We start from the raw sequence: 17235 nt of genomic DNA, 5'->3' as shown, positions 1-17235 counted from the left end.
ACCATATCTCATGTTTGCTATAGGAGAAGTACCTCAGGCATCTACAGGATATTCACCTTTTGAATTACTGTATGGTAGACATCCCAGGGGATTGCTAGATGTTGCAAAAGAAACCTGGGAGACAGAGTCCACGTCCTATAGAAGTGTCATCGAGCATATCTCACAGATGCAGGATAGAATCGCAGCTGTCATGCCACTAGTTCGGGAACACATGGAGCAAGCCCAGGAGGTCTAGAGAAGGGTTTATAACCGGGGTGCCAGGATCCGTACCTTCAACCCTGGGGCTAGAGTGCTGGTGCTAGTCCCCACCGTGGAAAGTAAATTCCTCGCAAAGTGGCAAGGTCCCTTTGAAATTAGGGAGAAAGTGGGGGAAGTAAATTATAAAGTTTACCAGCCCGGAAAAAGGAAACCCGAACAAATCTATCATGTTAATCTCTTAAAACCTTGGAAAGACAGGGAAAGTTTGTTGGCAGTACCAAGCCCCCAAAAGGACGTGGTTCTCGTGGCCCCTCAGGTACCTATAACGGAAACCTTGTCAGTAGCCCAACAAAATGATGTTAAGGAGTTTGTGAGGAAAAATGGAGATTTCTTCTCCCACCTACCTGGACTGACGACGGTCATACAACATGACATAGTTACCCAGCCCGGGGTCCGCGTAAATGTCAAGCCCTATAGAATACCCGAGGCCAGGCGGGAAGCGGTGGCAAAGGAAATAAAGGACATGTTAGAGTTGGGAGTGATTGAGGAATCTCACAGTGAGTGGTCGAGTCCCATAGTGTTGGTCCCAAAACCAGATGGAACAATTCGTTTCTGTAATGATTTCAGGAAACTGAACAGTGTGTCTAAGTTTGATGCATACCCGATGCCTCGGGTGGATGAGCTCATTGACAGGTTGGGAACGGCTCGGTACATAACCACCTTAGATCTGACCAAAGGCTATTGGCAGATTCCTTTAACGGAAACTGCAAAAGAAAAGACGGCATTCTCCACCCCCGAGGGGTCCTTTCAGTATAAGCGGATGCCGTTTGGTTTGCATGGGGCTCCTGCATCATTCCAAAGGATGATGGACAAGACGTTGAGACCACATCGCCAATATGCAGCTGCCTATTTGGATGATGTCGTCATCCACAGTCCAGACTGGGAATCTCATTTGTCCCTCTTGCAAGCGGTCGTAGATTCGCTGCGGGAAGCAGGTCTTACCGCCAACCCCAGAAAGTGTGCCATAGGCTTAGAGGAGGCCAAATATCTTGGCTACATCATTGGTCGAGGTCTCATTAGGCCTCAGATCAATAAAATTGAGGCAATTCAAAAGTGGCCCCAACCTGTAAATAAAAAGCAAGTCCGGGCATTTCTTGGAATTACGGGGTACTACAGGCGGTTTATCCCCAATTTTGCCACCATTGCAGCCCCACTGACAGATCTGACAAAAGGTAGGGGGTCGGTCATGATTAAGTGGAATCCTGAGGCGGAGACCGCATTTCAAAGGCTGAAACAAGCTCTCTGTGCTCAACCTGTGCTTGTGACCCCAGATTTCACAACAGAGTTTGTGGTACAGACTGATGCCTCTGATGTGGGACTAGGTGCTGTCCTGTCCCAAATCAGAGAAGGGGAGGAGCACCCTGTGGTCTTCCTAAGTAGAAAGCTCAACAAACATGAGAGAAACTATGCCATTGTGGAGAAGGAATGTTTGGCCATCAAATGGGCCTTGGAGGCCCTGAAATATTACCTATTAGGAAGACCATTCAAGTTGGTTACTGATCATGCCCCGCTCAAATGGATGTGTGATAATAAGGAGAAAAACAGTCGAGTGACAAGGTGGTTTCTCGCGCTACAAGTGTTCAAATTCACAGTGGAACACAGAGCGGGGAAACTGCAAAGTAATGTAGATGCCCTTTCCCGGGTCCATTGCCTGGTTGGGACAGTTGCTCAGCCGTAGGGGCTTGAGCAGAGGGGGGGATATGTGACAGGATGAACGGCGAGGTGATAGAGGGACGCTATGTGTCACCTCGCATATGCTCATACCTGACAGTTTAGGTGGAGTCCACTCCGGGTTTTCGGGGCCACAGTTAAGCAGGTGGGTCCGCACCAGAGTTTGGGCTCCACTGATGACCACCAACAGGTGGTATAAAAAGGGCAGGGCTGGAGCAAGGAGTCGCTCGTGGCCTGGGACTCAGAGAGGTATTCTGAGAGAGCTGTGTGTACTATACCTACAAGAAAAGGTTTGCGTTTGTTTTGTTTTTGGTGACAGGGAGAAAGCCTTCACCTCTGAGAGAGGAAACGTCTCCTGTTTAGTTAGTGCCTGGGTGGCAAGGGTTTATTTTGATGTTTTGTTTATTTTGATATTTTCTGCAAACCTTTTTAAATAAAACTGACAACCAGTCAGATTTTGACGAAAGCCTGCTGTGCGGTCTACCTTTTTCCCAGGGAAGGAGATCCCCCACCTGAGCTATCCCCACAATATATATACACACACACACATACACTGCTCATAAAAATTAAAGGAACACGTTGGAAACACATCAGATCCATGGGGGAAAATATCATGCTGGATATCTATACTGATATGGACTGGGTAATGTGTTAGGAACGTAAGGATGCCCCACCGTTTGATGGAAATTAAAATGATCAACCTAGAGAGGACTAAATTCAAAGATACCCAGAAAATCAAAGTGAAAAAATTATCCAGCAGGATAGTCCATTTTGCTGAAATTTCATTGCAGCTACTCAAAATGGTACTCAGTAGTTTGTATGGTCCCCACGTGTTTGTATGCATGCCTGATAATGTTGAAGCATGCTCCTAATGAGACAACGGATGGTGCCCTGGGGTATTTCCTCCATGATCTGGACCAGGGCATCACTGAGCTCCTGGACAGTTTGAGGTGCAAACTGGCGGCGTTGGATGGACCAAAACATGATATCCCAGAGGTGTTCTATTTGTTTTAGGTCAGACGAGCCTGAGGGTCAATAAATGGTATCAATTCCTTCATCCTCCAGGAATTCGCCACATGAAGCGGGGCATTGTCATGCACCAGGAGGAACCCAGGACCCACTGCACCAGCATGGGGTCTGACAATGGGTCCAAGGATTTCATCCCGATACCTAATGGCAGTCAGGCTGCCATTGTCTAGCCTGTAGAGGTCTGTGCGTCCCTTCATGGATATGCCTCCCAAGACCATCACTGACGCACCACCAAAACGGTCATGCTGAACGATGTTGAAGGCAGCATAACGTTCTCCACGGCTTCTCCAGACCCTTTCACATCTGTCACATGTACTCAGGGTGAAGCTGTTCCCATCTGTGAAAAGTACAGGGTGCCAGTGGCAGACCTGCCAATTCTGATGTTCAATGGCAAATGCCAATCGAGCTCTATAGTGCCAGGCAGTGAGCACAGGGCCCACTAGAGGACGTCGGGCCCTCACGCCATCCTCATGAAGTCTGTTTCTGATTGTTTGGTCAGAGACATTCACACCATTGGTCATTTTGTAGGGCTCTGGCAGTGCTCATCCTGATCCTCCATGCACAAAGGAGCAAATACCGGTCCTGCTGGTGGGTTAAGGACCTTCTACGGCCTTGTGCAAGTCTCCTAGAGTAACTGCTTGTCTCATGGAATCTCAGCCATGCTCTTGAGACTGTGTTGGGAGACACAGCAAACCTTCTGGCAATGGCACGTATTGATGTGCCATCCTGGAGGAGTTGGACTGCCTGTGCAACCTCTGTAGGGTCCAGGTATTGCCTCACGCTACCAGTAGTGACACTGACCCTAGCCAAATGCAAAACTAGTGACAAAAAGTCAGAAAAGATGAGTAGTGAAAAAACCGTCAGTGACCTCCAGCTATAAAACCATTCCTGTTTTGGGGGTCATCTCATTGTTGCCCATCTAGTGCACCTGTTGTTAATTTCACACCAAAGCAGCTGAAACTGATTAACAACCCTCTCTGCTACTTAACTGAGCAGATCAATATCCCATTAGTTTAATTGACTTGATGCTATACTCTGATTAAAAAGGATAGAGACAGAGATAGAGACACCCCTTCCAATAATTGGATTCAGGTGTTCATATCACTTCCACAGACACAGGTGTATAAAATCAAGCATCTAGGCATGCAGACTGCTTCTACAAACATTTTTGAAAAAATGAGTCGCTCTTAGCTTAGTGAATTCAAGCGTAGTACCGTGATAGGTTGCCACCTGTGCAATAAGTCCATCCGTGGAATTTCCTTGCTACTAAATATTCCACGGTCAACGGTTAGTGGTAATATGACAAAGTGGAAGCAACTGGGAACAATAGCAACCCAGCCACAAAGTGTTAGGATACATAAAATGGCAGAGCGGGGTCAGCGCATGCTGAAGCGCACAGTGCACAGAAGTTGCCAACTGCCTGCAGAGTCAATAGCTAAAGACATTCAAATTTCGTGCGGCCTTCAGATTAGCACAACAGTGCGTAGAGAGCTTCATGGAATGGATTTTCATGGCCAAGCAGCTGCAACCAAACCTCACATCACCAAGTGCAATGCAAAGCATTGGATACAGTGGCATAAAGCACACCGCCACTGAACTCTAGAGCAGTGGAGACCTATTCTCTGGAGTGACAAATCACGCTTCTCTGTCTGGCAATCCGATGGACGTGTCTGGGTTTGGCGGTTGCCAGAAGAATGGTACTTGCCTGACTGCATTGTGCCAAGTGTAAAGTTTGGTGTAGGGGGGGTTAATGGTGTGGGGTTGTTTTTCAGTTTTGGTATGCTGATGCCTTAAGAGTTCCCTTCACGACTAAAGGGTCAAGCCCAACCCTGAAAACCAACCCCACACCATTATGTCCCCTCCACCAAGTCATCACATAACTGGTGTGGCGGTGATCAAAGACACTGACTGATGACAGTATGTAAACATCACGTTATGATTGCTTATAACAATGAATTCCACTGTTCTAAACAATCATTTTTACTGAATGAAATCCACTCAGTGTGTTTTGTTTGAATTAGCTGTGATTCACCACAGCTAATCACATGGTACAGATGGGTTGTGATTGGCCCAGTCTGTACCATGTGATCACTATGAGGGGCCCACACGAGGCACATTCTGGGGAGGATGTCATATAATGTCCACCTAGAATGAGAGAGCTCCTGCCCGGCCTATAGCCAAATAACTATAGTCAGTTAATTAAATTGCCATATTGAGGCATACTGGAATGTGTTGGCTTTTCTGGATTGATATGTACAGATTAGTGGTGCACCAAAATGAAAATTCTGGTGCCGAAACTGATACCGGAAATTTTAGAATGCACATGACCAAAAACCGAAATGTAAGCGTATGTGGGGATTCTCCAATTTTTTTTTCTACTTTAATGTATGTTTTTATTTCTTTTTTTAACTTAGCATTTTATTGCTATCACATAGGGGACCAATAGTCCTTTATGTGATAGCATATAAGTGACAGGTCCTCTTTGTAGGGGGGGGCATGTGTGCAAGGAGGGGACAGGAGAGGAGCAGTGTAAACAGTGAGGAAGCAGTGTATACAGAGAGGCTCCCTCACTGGCTGTCACTATATGCCAGTGCCGGTTTTTAAATGTAATTACCGGCTTTTTTTTCTATAGCTCAGAGAAGGAGCTGTCATTCTCGGAGGACTAAAAGAAAACAAAGGTTCATACATTTACCTGCTCTGTGCAATGGAATTGCACAGAGTGGCCCCAAACCTCCCCTTCTTGGGTCCTCCACTGGTGCTCCTGGCTCCTCCTCTCTGTCCAGTACCCCCCTAGAGAGCTGCTTCATATGGGGTACTTGTGCAGGCTTGCTTTGGCAGGCCTCCTGAAGAAAGGGGTCCATCTGGTTTTGGCCGGGTGGACCTAGTGAGTGCCTCAGTCCCTGTCAGGAGCCTTGTGCCCAGAGGGATCAGGGCTAGAGCCCTTTCTCTTTGAAGGAGGGCTACATGTACACCCTGTGCATTTTTGTGTGCTTCACTCTTGTGGGCTGACTTTTTTTTGCACTGGGGCTAGTTTTGTGGGTGTGTTCACTACACCACGGGACTAAAAAAAAGAAAAAAAAAAAACGTGTGCGACTCGCTCCGTCATCATTGGCTTTGATTGACAGCAGTGGGAGCCAATGCACTAGCAAAGCCTGTAAGGCCAGGAACTGAGGGGAGAGAAGAGCTGCAGACGTGCAGAGCGCTGGATAAAATGAGGGCTCAGGTAAGTTAAAGGGGGGGTGAGGGGGGATACTGATGACTAAACATTTTTTTTTACCTTAATGCAAAGACTGTATTAGGATAAAAAATGGTTAGACTTTATAACCACTTCAAAGTTCATTTACTTCTTGTTAAAGCAGAACTTTATTCTCTCAATCAACATTAACTATTTTTAATCCTTATGCTGCTAGCTTTTGTAAATAGATAGGAAAGTATACACTATATTGCCAAAAGTATTGGGACGCCTGCCTTTACACACACACACATGAACTTTAATTGCATCCCAGTCTTTGTCTGTAGGGTTCAATATTGAGTTGGCCCACCCTTTGTAGCTATAACAGCTTCAACTCTTCTGGGAAGGCTGTCCACAAGGTTTAGGAGTGTGTCTATGGGAATGTTTGACCATTCTTCCAGAAGCGGATTTGTGAGATCAGGCACTGATGTTGGACGAGAAGGCCTGGCTCTCAGTCTCCGCTCTAATTCATCCCAAAGGTGTTCTATCAGGTTGAGTCAGGACTCTGTGCAGGCCAGTCAAGTTCAGTGAAAACAAAAACAACACCTTCTGCACTCAGGGATCCAGATCAGAAGTGGGCGGATGGAACTATATATGGAAGTTTGTCCATTAACCAATTAAAGTTCTGAGGAAGAAGGGATCTCCGATTTTGGATTTTACAGTCAGGTCCATAAATATTGGGACATTGACACAATTCTAACATTTTTGGCTCTATACACCACCACAATGGATTTGAAATGAAATGAACAAGATGTGCTTTAACTGAAGACTGTCAGCTTTATTTGAGGGTATTTACATCCAAATCAGATGAACGGTGTAGGAATTACAACAGTTTGCATATGTGCCTCCCACTTGTTAAGGGACCAAAAGTAATGGGACAATTGGCTTCTCAGCTGTTCCATGGCCAGGTGTGTGTTATTCCCTCATTATCCCAATTACAATGAGCAGATAAAAGGTCCAGAGTTCATTTCAAGTGTGCTATTTGCATTTGGAATCTGTTGCTGTCAACTCTCAAGATGAGATCCAAAGAGCTGTCACTATCAGTGAAGAAAGCCATCATTAGGCTGAAAAAACAAAACAAACCCATCAGAGAGATAGCAAAAACATTAGGCCTGGACAAAACAACTGTTTGGAACATTCTTAAAAAGAAGGAATGCACCGGTGAGCTCAGCAACACCAAAAGACCCGGAAGACCACGGAAAACAACTGTGGTGGATGACCGAAGAGTTCTTTCCCTGGTGAAGAAAACACCCTTCACAACAGTTGGCCAGATCAAGAACACTCTCCAGGAGGTAGGTGTATGTGTGTCAAAGTCAACAATCAAGAGAAGACTTCACCAGAGTGAATACAGAGGGTTCACCACAAGATGTAAACCATTGGTGAGCCTCAAAAACAGGAAGGCCAGATTAGAGTTTGCCAAACGACATGTAAAAAAGCCTTCACAGTTCTGGAACAACATCCTATGGACAGATGAGACCAAGATCAACTTGTACCAGAGTGATGGGAAGAGAAGAGTATGGAGAAGGAAAGGAACTGCTCATGATCCTAAGCATAACACCTCATCAGTGAAGCATGGTGGTGGTAGTGTCATGACGTGGGCATGTATAGCTGCCAATGGAACTGGTTCTCTTGTATTTATTGATGATGTGACTGCTGACAAAAGCAGCAGGATGAATTCTGAAGTGTTTCGGGCAATATTTTCTGCTCATATTCAGCCAAATGCTTCAGAACTCATTGGACACCGCTTCACAGTGCAGATGGACAACGACCCAAAGCATACTGCAAAAGCAACCAAAGAGTTTTTAAGGGAAAGAAGTGGAATGGTATGCAATGGCCAAGTTAATCACCTGACCTGAATCCAATTGAGCATGCATTTCACTTGCTGAAGACAAAACTGAAGGGAAAATGCCCCAAGAACAAGCAGGAACTGAAGGCAGTTGCAGTAGAGGCCTGGCAGAGCATCACCAGGGATGAAACCCAGCGTCTGGTGATGTCTATGTGTTCCAGGCTGTAAGTGACTGCAAAGAATTTGCAACCAAGTATTAAAAAGTGAAAATTTGATTTATGATTATTATTTTGTCCCATTACTTTTGGTCCCTTAACAAGTGGGAGGCACATATGCAAACTGGTGTAATTCCTACACCGTTCACATGATTTGGATGTAAATACCCTCAAATTAAAGCTGACAGTCTGCAGTTAAAGCACATCTGGTTCGTTTCATTTCAAATCCATTGTGGTGGTGTATAGAGCCAAAAATTTTAGAATTGTGTTGATGTCCCAATATTTATGGACCTGACTGTATATGCCTTATATATTGCCACTTTTGTGAGTATATATCTTAATTCCATAAATTCACTCTTTTACTGAGGTAATGCGCAAGGTTGGTGTGCTTTTGTTTTTGTTCTTCATTACGGCCAGTCAAGTTCCTCCACCCCAAACTCGCTCATCCATGTCTTGGACCTTATTTTTGCACTGCTGCGGAGTCATGTTGGAACAGAAAGGGGCTATCCCCAAACTGTTACCACAAATTTGGGAGCATGAAATTGTCCAAAATGTCTTGGTATGCTGACGCCTTAAGAGTTCCCTTCACTGGAGCTAAGGGGCCAAACCCAACCCCTGAAAAACAACCTCCCCACCATAATCCCCCCCCCTCCACCAAACTTTACACTTCGCACAATGCAGTCAGGCAAATACTGTTCTCAAAACCAAGACAAGTCCACGTCCTATCACGTTTAAATTCACTGAGCTCCTGAGAGCGACCCATTCTTTCACAAATGTTTGTAGAAGCAGTCTGCATGCCTAGGTGCTTGATTTTATACACCTGTGGCCATGGAGGTGAATGGAACACTGGAATCCAATGATTTGGAGGGGTGTCCCAATACGTTTGGTGATATAGTGTATCATATTATTCTGCTTTTATGTTTCAGTAATTATTTATTGAGGTTGGAGACAGGAATAGGCATAAACAGGCATTAGGACCAACCAATAAATGAAAGAGATGTCTATCACAATAAGGAAATGTATTACATCCATTAAGCTGTAAGCAGTAGTGAACAATGAACAGAAGTCCTCAGAAATTAAACATTGTTCCTGAGACATAGAAGATCAACATTCCTCATAGTATATTCAATGACAAAACAGAATAAGATAGGGGAGATGTAAAAAGGAGATGAGGAAAGGATAGTAGAGAAGTCAGAGGACATGAGCAAAGAACAGAAGGAGAAAAAGAAAATGGTCAGAGAAGGAAGGTTGCTCCATTCAACAAGGTATCCAATTCCCTACTTTTGCATTCAGATCAAATAGGTAATTGAAAATATCTAATTCAAGAATTCCATATTTTTCCCAATTTGGGGTGTCTGTCACATAGAATGCCGACTTTTAATGAAGCTTTATCCAAGAAAGCTTATGTTTAGTTAAGGCCATGTTCACCACAGATGTTTTCCAAGATTTAATAGACTTCTTTGCAGCTAGCAAAAATGTAAAATATGAGGGACCAGGTGTGTCTGGAGATGTCATCCACCAAGTCCTTAAAAAGCTAAATTTTAGCATTTTTGACAAGATTAACAAAGGTCACAGAATAGAGTAAACACTCTTGTCCAAAAGCCCTTGATTTTTGGACAAGTTGTCTGCAATCCCTGAAGCACAAGAGGGTGGGGTCAGGAAATTTTTTGCAAGTCTCAAGTGCACCATGTGCCAACAAGACAAAACTTTATAATTCCCCTCAATGAGGGTAGTTTTAAGAATTCCATTGCACACCATGGTAGATCACCTTGACCAGTCTTCCACATCTATGTCGGTTCCCAAGTCTGCTTCCCATGCTAAGTGGTGAGGTAATTTTGTTGCAGGTGTGGAAAGAAAAAAGGTACATTATTGAGATGTCCCCCTGGAACTGATGTTCTGCAAACACCTGCTCTTAAAGAATGTCATAATCATAATATCTTCAGTATTCTGCTTAAGAGAGTTAAAAAAGCCAAGTATTTGGCGGAGGTGAAACATTCCCAACGGGGGCGAGAAAATTCCCTAGCCCTACCTTGTTGATCCACCAAGAAAAACAGTGGGGGGAAAAGCCTGGGGGTAAAAAAGGATTGTTGGAAAGGGGAGCCACAAGTGTGTGTGCAGACTTGAGAGGACAAGTTTTAATAATAGAGCCCCAGAGATGGCGAAAGTGCGACAGGGTTTTGCACAAAATTGCCTTGTGATCCTCTAGGGAAATACACATTACACATTTACAAATCATTTGGGAGCGTGGACCTCACCTGAACTTCCAGTATGACCCAATCAAGTCGATAATGGGTAGAAAAAATCTGTGTCAACTAGATTAATTGAGCCGCCTTAGAATATCTCTGAAACTATGGGACTCCCAGACCGCTGAACGATTTTGCAGCATATAAGGTTTTAGGGGCCACTCTGCAACCCTTTGTGTCCCAAATGTATTTAAAATAATGCAGGCCATAGATGGGTCAAAAATCGGCCGATTTTTCGGCCGAAAATAAAATCGGCCGATTTTCGGATCGTTAGTGGGCTATTTGTTCGGCCGTTTTTCGGTATTTTGGCCGTTTTTTTTATCGGTAAAGTTGGAAAAAAATCGGCCGATTTTGCCGATCGCCCGATTTTCGCGGCAATGATGGGCAAATCGGCCGATTTTTTACCGATAAAAAATCTGCGCATTAGCAGTGACCTGCAAGAGGAAGACAAAAAGAAGAAAAAGAAGAAGAGGATGATGAAGAAGAAGAAGAGGATGATGATGAAGAAGAAGAAGAAGAGGATGATGAAGAAGAAGAAGAAGAGGATGATGAAGAAGAAGAAGAAGAGGATGATGAAGAAGAAGAAGAGGAAGAGGATGATGAAGAAGAGGATGATGATGAAGAAAAAGAAGAGGATGATGATGATGAAGAAGAAGAGGATGAAGAAGAAGAGGATGATGATGATGGTGAAGAAGAAGAAGAGGATGATGATGAAGAAGAAGAAGAAGAGGATGATGATGATGGTGAAGAAGAAGAAGAGGATGATGATGATGAAGAAGAAGAAGAAGAAGAAGAGGATGATGAAGAGGATGATGATGATGGTGAAGAAGAAGAAGAGGATGATGATGCTGAAGAAGAAGAAGAGGATGATGATGAAGAAGAAGAAGAGGATGATGATGGTGAAGAAGAAGAGGATGATGATGGTGAAGAAGAAGAGGATGATGATGATGAAGAAGAAGAGGATGATGATGATGATGATGAAGAAGAAGAGGATGATGATGAAGAAGAAGAAAAAGAAGAAGAAGAAGTAGGATGAAAAATAAGAGGAATTCCAGTACAGCAAAAAGTGTCCCTGCAGAGAGCTCCGCTATTTCTGACAGTTCTTTGACAGTTCCTTGACATTTACAGCAGTTGCAACATTGTATCTATTTGTTTCCGAATAAAAACATCTGTATCCTAAATGGAAACAAATAGATACAATGTTGCAACCGCTGTAAATGTCAAAGAACTGTCAGAAATAGCGGAGCTCTCTGCAGGGACACTTTTTGCCGGCTGTAGACGGGATGAAAATCGGCCGATTTTTTTTACCATTGATGGTAACGTCGGCCGCTTGAACGACCGATTTTTCGTTTTTTAAAAGAAAAATCTGCCGTTTTTCTCCCCGTCTATCGCCTGCATTAGAGACTGAAATCTCTTTAGGTGTAAAGAGGGAAGTGAAATATAGAACGGAAAATGCACATTTTCGGGATTAGTCATTTTTTATAGTGACTATTATGCCCAACCAAGAAAGAGCGTCCACATCTTTAGATCCATTTCCAAGGTTTTGTAGTGGAGTGTAAATATCCTGGTATCATATTTGTTTTAAAAAAAAATTTCTAACATTTTTTCAGTTACTTTCTGGTTTCTGTGCCTAGGCAAATGATGTCATACATCCCAGGAGTCTTCAAGAGAGGAGGAGGGTTTTTTTCAGGTAAGAATATCCTTCTGCCTGCATGCCTGAGCTAAGAGCAGATGGATTCCAATAAGTAAATGGTACATGAATCATTTGCCCTTACTCAAAATGGCCAAAGCCAGAAATGTAGGGTGTGTTTTTCATGTGATTCTCACCAAAGTAAAGCATGGAGACATGGCTGGATGAGTGAGTTTGCTTTGAATATTAAAAATTAATTAAATAGCTTTTTTGTGATGTTCAGATGCAGTGTAGTTCTGCTTTAAGAACATGTAGATACTTGAGTGTTCATAGAGTGGTAGCGGGTTCACATTAGGATTGTGAAGACATAAAGGGGTTTATTTACTAAAGCTGGAGAGTCCAAAATGAGACTCCCTTCTGCATACAAACCAATCAGCTTCTAACCTCAGCTTGTTCAATGAAGCTTTGGCAATGAAACCTGGAAGCTGATTGGTTTCTATGCAGAAGGGAGTCTGATTTTGGACTCTCCAGCTTTAGTAAATAAACCCCAAAATGTCTGATTCAGTCATTGTAAACCATACTTAATATTAGATATCAGAACTAACAATAGTGGGCATTACCTGAGATTAGCCATAATCAGACCAACAACCAGCTCATGCATATCCAACAATAGGTTTAAATTTGATTGTGTTTCTAGGTTGATATTCTACATGACAAACTCTAAACTTGCCAGCTTGGTAAGGATACCCAGACAAGGCACGGAATGTGAACTATTATACTGGATGCATCATGATTATCCAACAGAAACCAGATTTGTAGGAAAAGAGCTAGATTGAATAGAATGATTCAGCCGCTTTCTTTGGTAGACTGTTAGCAACCTCAAGCTTTTCTGTCTCAAGGCATACTATTACAGCTTTCTGGAACTTTTCCAGTGTGTAAATAAAAGATATAAAAAAATAGTCAATTGATTTACAGAGAAGTAAATAATACAAGCTGTATAAAAGTCCAGAACATTTTTTGGCAGACATTTTATTGCTCCATACTGCATAATAAATTATGAGTACATAAAGGGTTGTGACAGATGTAGTCGAGGTGTTGAAGGAAGAACAAAAACGTTTGGGATCTTGAAAATGTATTAGCACCATAATACATAGTGCAAAAATAAAAGATCCCCCATGAAGACAGAAGAACACACACATGCGTTGGCTTTCACTATTCACAAGTTATCAAAAATTCTACTTTAAAAATGCCAGTAGCGTTAGCTGTATAAAGGTGCGTTATAATTTCAAGTTTTTCCGTGTTTTTTAGCGTTTTTTTATTAGCATTTAGCTGCGTTTTTCAGCATTTTTTTACACAAAAAACCCAATAAAAATTTGTCTCATAAACGCAGATTTGCCGCGTTTTACCACATTTATCAGTGTTCAAAACTCTTGAAACCCACTAGTTCTGGGGAGAAAATGCCCCTGCCAAAAAAATACTGTTTTTTAAAGCCTATGTGTGTATGGACACATAGGATACCATGCTGGGGAGCTTACTGGCTGTAGAAAACAATGCCAGAAGCCAAAAAGAGCCGCTGTAAAAACTCCTAGTGTGCATGAGGCCTAAAGATTAGGTAAGCCAGCCACTTTTACCTAAAGGGCTAGGGCTAAAAGCATACAAGAGCAAGTTCCCTGTGTTTCTTTGGATACATACTTTTTCTTCTGCTAGAAATAGCGGGACTGCGGCAGACATTCTGACACTGGGGGTAACTAACTTGGTGTCACTGACATCCCCAGTGACACCAATACAGTGATCAGTGCTAAAAAAAGTACTGACACTGTACTAATGGCAGTGGGCAGGAACGGGTTAACATGCCACAGCCATCCAGAGCAGTGTGCCCCAGCTGACAGGGAGGAGAACTGTTAGCAAACAAAACAGTCCTCCTCCCTGTCGGAGATGCTCAGGCGCCGGCAGGTAATCACTGGGCAGGACCCAGTTATTGACAACCACGGCCGCGAATGGCAGTGCGGGTAGGGCGTGTGCCCCCTACACGGAAATGCAAAATCACGTGTATATATACGTGATTTTGCGCACCCGTGCTGTCCAGTAGCAGTATTTCTACTATAGGGCGGTTTGAAGCGGTTAATCACCACTTGTTTTTTTTATTTTTTGCAATATAAACAAAAAAATACCAAAAATTAAAAAAAAAATGTATTTTTTAGTTTTTGTTTTAACATTTTTCAAATAATCTTTCTTCATAAATTTAGGCCAAAATGTATTTTCCTACATTTATTTGGTAAAAATAACCCAAATGGGTGTAAATTTGTGAAAGTTTTAAAGTCTACAAACTATGATGTACATATTTGAAAATTGATCAATCCTGATGTACTGACAGCTCAGCTCAATTCTTCAGGCCCTAAAATGCCAAGACAGTACAACTACCCAATAAATGGCCCTTTTTCAGAAAATAGACAGTCCAAGGTATTTAGTAAGGGGTCTTTTGAAGTTGTAATTTTCTGTTACAATTATTTGTAAAACGAAAAAATCAAATAAAATGTGTTTTTTTTTCACATACTGTACTGTCACCAGTGCAATACAGCATCATTATGACTGATGTGGTGGTGATAATGACTGCTAACAGTAATTTTTATTACATTTTTTAAACATTTTTCTTTTTTTAATATTTTATTTCTACTATTTTTTTACATACTGTCAGAGTGGTTCAGTGTCACCCATAAATGATGCAATTTTCCTATGGTTACAGAAAAGAAAATTGCTTGATCCCTCCTGCGGAGCTATTATGTTTTCCTTGCAGGCCGCCATCGCTGCTGGGAAAACACAATGATTATTGCTAACAGGTATAGCCTTTGGCAATAATCGCATGCTAGGAATCCATCAATGGATCGGCATGGGTATAATCAGTCTGCAGAAAAATTAGATATAAACTTTGTTACTGTGGAAACATGTATATGATAAAAGCAGCTGCCTGCTCACCTGGAAAAAAAAGTGTGGGGGGTAAGGCCCTAAATAATAAAATTATAAAAAACTGCCCCTGGGAAAGCACCCCAGGGACACAGCGATATACAACACACCACAAGGCTTGTTCCAGCTAATTGATCCAACATGTAGACACAAGAGGGGGGAAATTATTAAGAAAAATTCTAATACTTTATTGGAATATCAAAATATAAAAATTCACAAAATCATATAAACCCTCCCCCTTAAGTGTCAAAACCACATTTCTTCATCATAGAAAGAACCATAAAACAAGACAAGGTTGTCTTAACCATTTCCATACCGGGCACTTTTACCCCCTTCCTGCCCAGGCCATTTTTAAGGTTTCAGCGCTCTCACACTTTGAATAACAATTGCGCGATCATACAACATTATACCCAAACTAAAATTTTATCATTTTCTTTACACAACTAGAGCTTTCTTTTGGTGGTATTTAATCACCGTCGGGGTTTTTATTTTTTGCTAAATTAACAAAAAAAGACCAAAAAGTTTGAAAAAAAAATGTTTTTCTTTGTTTCTGTTATAAAAGTTTGCAAATAAATAATTGTTCTTCATAAATTTAGGCCAAGATGTATTCTGCTACATGTCTTTGGTGAAAATAACCCAAATTAGGATGTATTTTTTAGTTTGTAGGAAAGTTATAGAGTTCACAAACTATGGTATAGTTCGGAATATTGATCAATCCTGAAGTACTGACAGCCAATCTAATTTCTTGAGGTCCAAGAATGTCAGAACAGTACAGATATCCCCCAAATGACCTCTTTTTGCAAAGTAGACAGTCCGGTGTACTTCATAAGAGGAATGGCGAGTTTTTTGAAGTTGTATTTTTTTTGTCATAATTTTTTGGAAAATGAAAAAAATGAAAACAATTATTTTCACTATTTTTTTTTACATACTGTCACCAGTGCAGTACAGCATCATCATATAACTGGCATGGCGGTGATCAGGGACACTGACTGGTGACAGTATGGAAAAAAAAATATATATATATATTTTTTTAATTTTTTATTATTTTTAATTTTTATTACATTTTTTTCTTTTTTTTAAGATTTTTTTTTCATATTTCACTATGACCAAAGTAGTACAATGTTACCATAGTAACATTGTACTACTTTGGGGAAGTGATCAGTATTTTTTTTTTTTTACACAATTTGCTTATAGCAAAGAATTACTTTGCTATAATTAAGCATTTACCTGAATGACATCGATTCATTCAGGGGGGGGTTTTTTTTTGGGCTTAGCTGTGATTTGGCCACAGCTAATCACATGACATGTGCAGGTGATCACTGTGACCATTCACAGCTAGACACTAGTATACAATGGATGGCATGAATGAAGCCATCCATTGTATACTGTACAACTGTCATGTGACCTGCTGTGATTGGTCACAGCAGGTCACATGGTAATGGCAACGGGGGCCAGTACTCAGATCTGTCATTGGCCGTGTCCGAGGTACACGGCCGGTGACAGATCGTGCTGCTGCGCGGCTCTGCAAGCGTGCAAACTGCGCATGCCCGGGAGTACGCCATATAGCGTCCACCCAGAAATCTAAAGCATTTTTCCGGCCGCCAAACGCTATTGACCGGGCGGCTAATGGTTAATTAAAATAAATGAAGCCTGGACCTTTCCACAGAACACTGAATTATCAAAGCAATCACCAAGGGTTAATTCCCTTAGAGAGTCCCAGTCACGGTGGCTACTTCTTCCGCCCACTAATGATCTGTAGAAATCAATAATGCTGAGAATTGAACCGCTGGGGTGCTTTCTTTACAATCAGCCTGCCCATACATAGATCGAATCTCAGCTGGTCCCTGCTGAACCTACCAAGACTCAAACCATCTATTGCCGGCTTTAACACTGCTTTAAGTACAGTCTTCAGTTGGCCTTTTAGGTTAGAGTAGAGGGATTGAAAGAGGAGAGAGGAGCAAGGGAATGCCTTGCCATTGTAGGCTATGGGGCTGGGTGTTTCTATTGAGGCTCACAGTGTAGAGAGACACAGCTCTAGTCCCTACATGCAAGGGTGGCTCCATAGGAAAGGTGTCTTCCTTAGGCTAGGTTCACACCTATGCAGGTTGCGTTTGAGCCGTTTCAACATTGCGTTTTGTTTTGCACTTGAGTTTTTGCCGTGTTTTTTTTTCATTTTTTTTATTTTTCTTGTTGCTAGGCAGATTTAAAAA

At 42.2% G+C, this 17235-nt stretch overlaps 1 protein-coding gene across 2 annotated transcripts in view; it reads right to left on the bottom strand.

The window, feature by feature from the left end:
- Positions 1–17235, bottom strand: part of LOC149451125 (sulfotransferase 2B1-like) — a 120632-nt gene that overhangs the window by 84170 nt on the left and 19227 nt on the right. The window lies entirely within an intron of this gene.

The sequence above is a fragment of the Staurois parvus genome, unplaced genomic scaffold, assembly GCF_062004578.1.
Source record: "Staurois parvus isolate SC_StPar_1 unplaced genomic scaffold, SC_StPar_1.0 ptg000548l, whole genome shotgun sequence".
NCBI lineage: Eukaryota > Metazoa > Chordata > Amphibia > Anura > Ranidae > Staurois > Staurois parvus.
The sequence above is the reverse complement of the archived record's forward strand: the minus strand, read 5'-3'. Positions and strand labels throughout refer to the sequence as shown.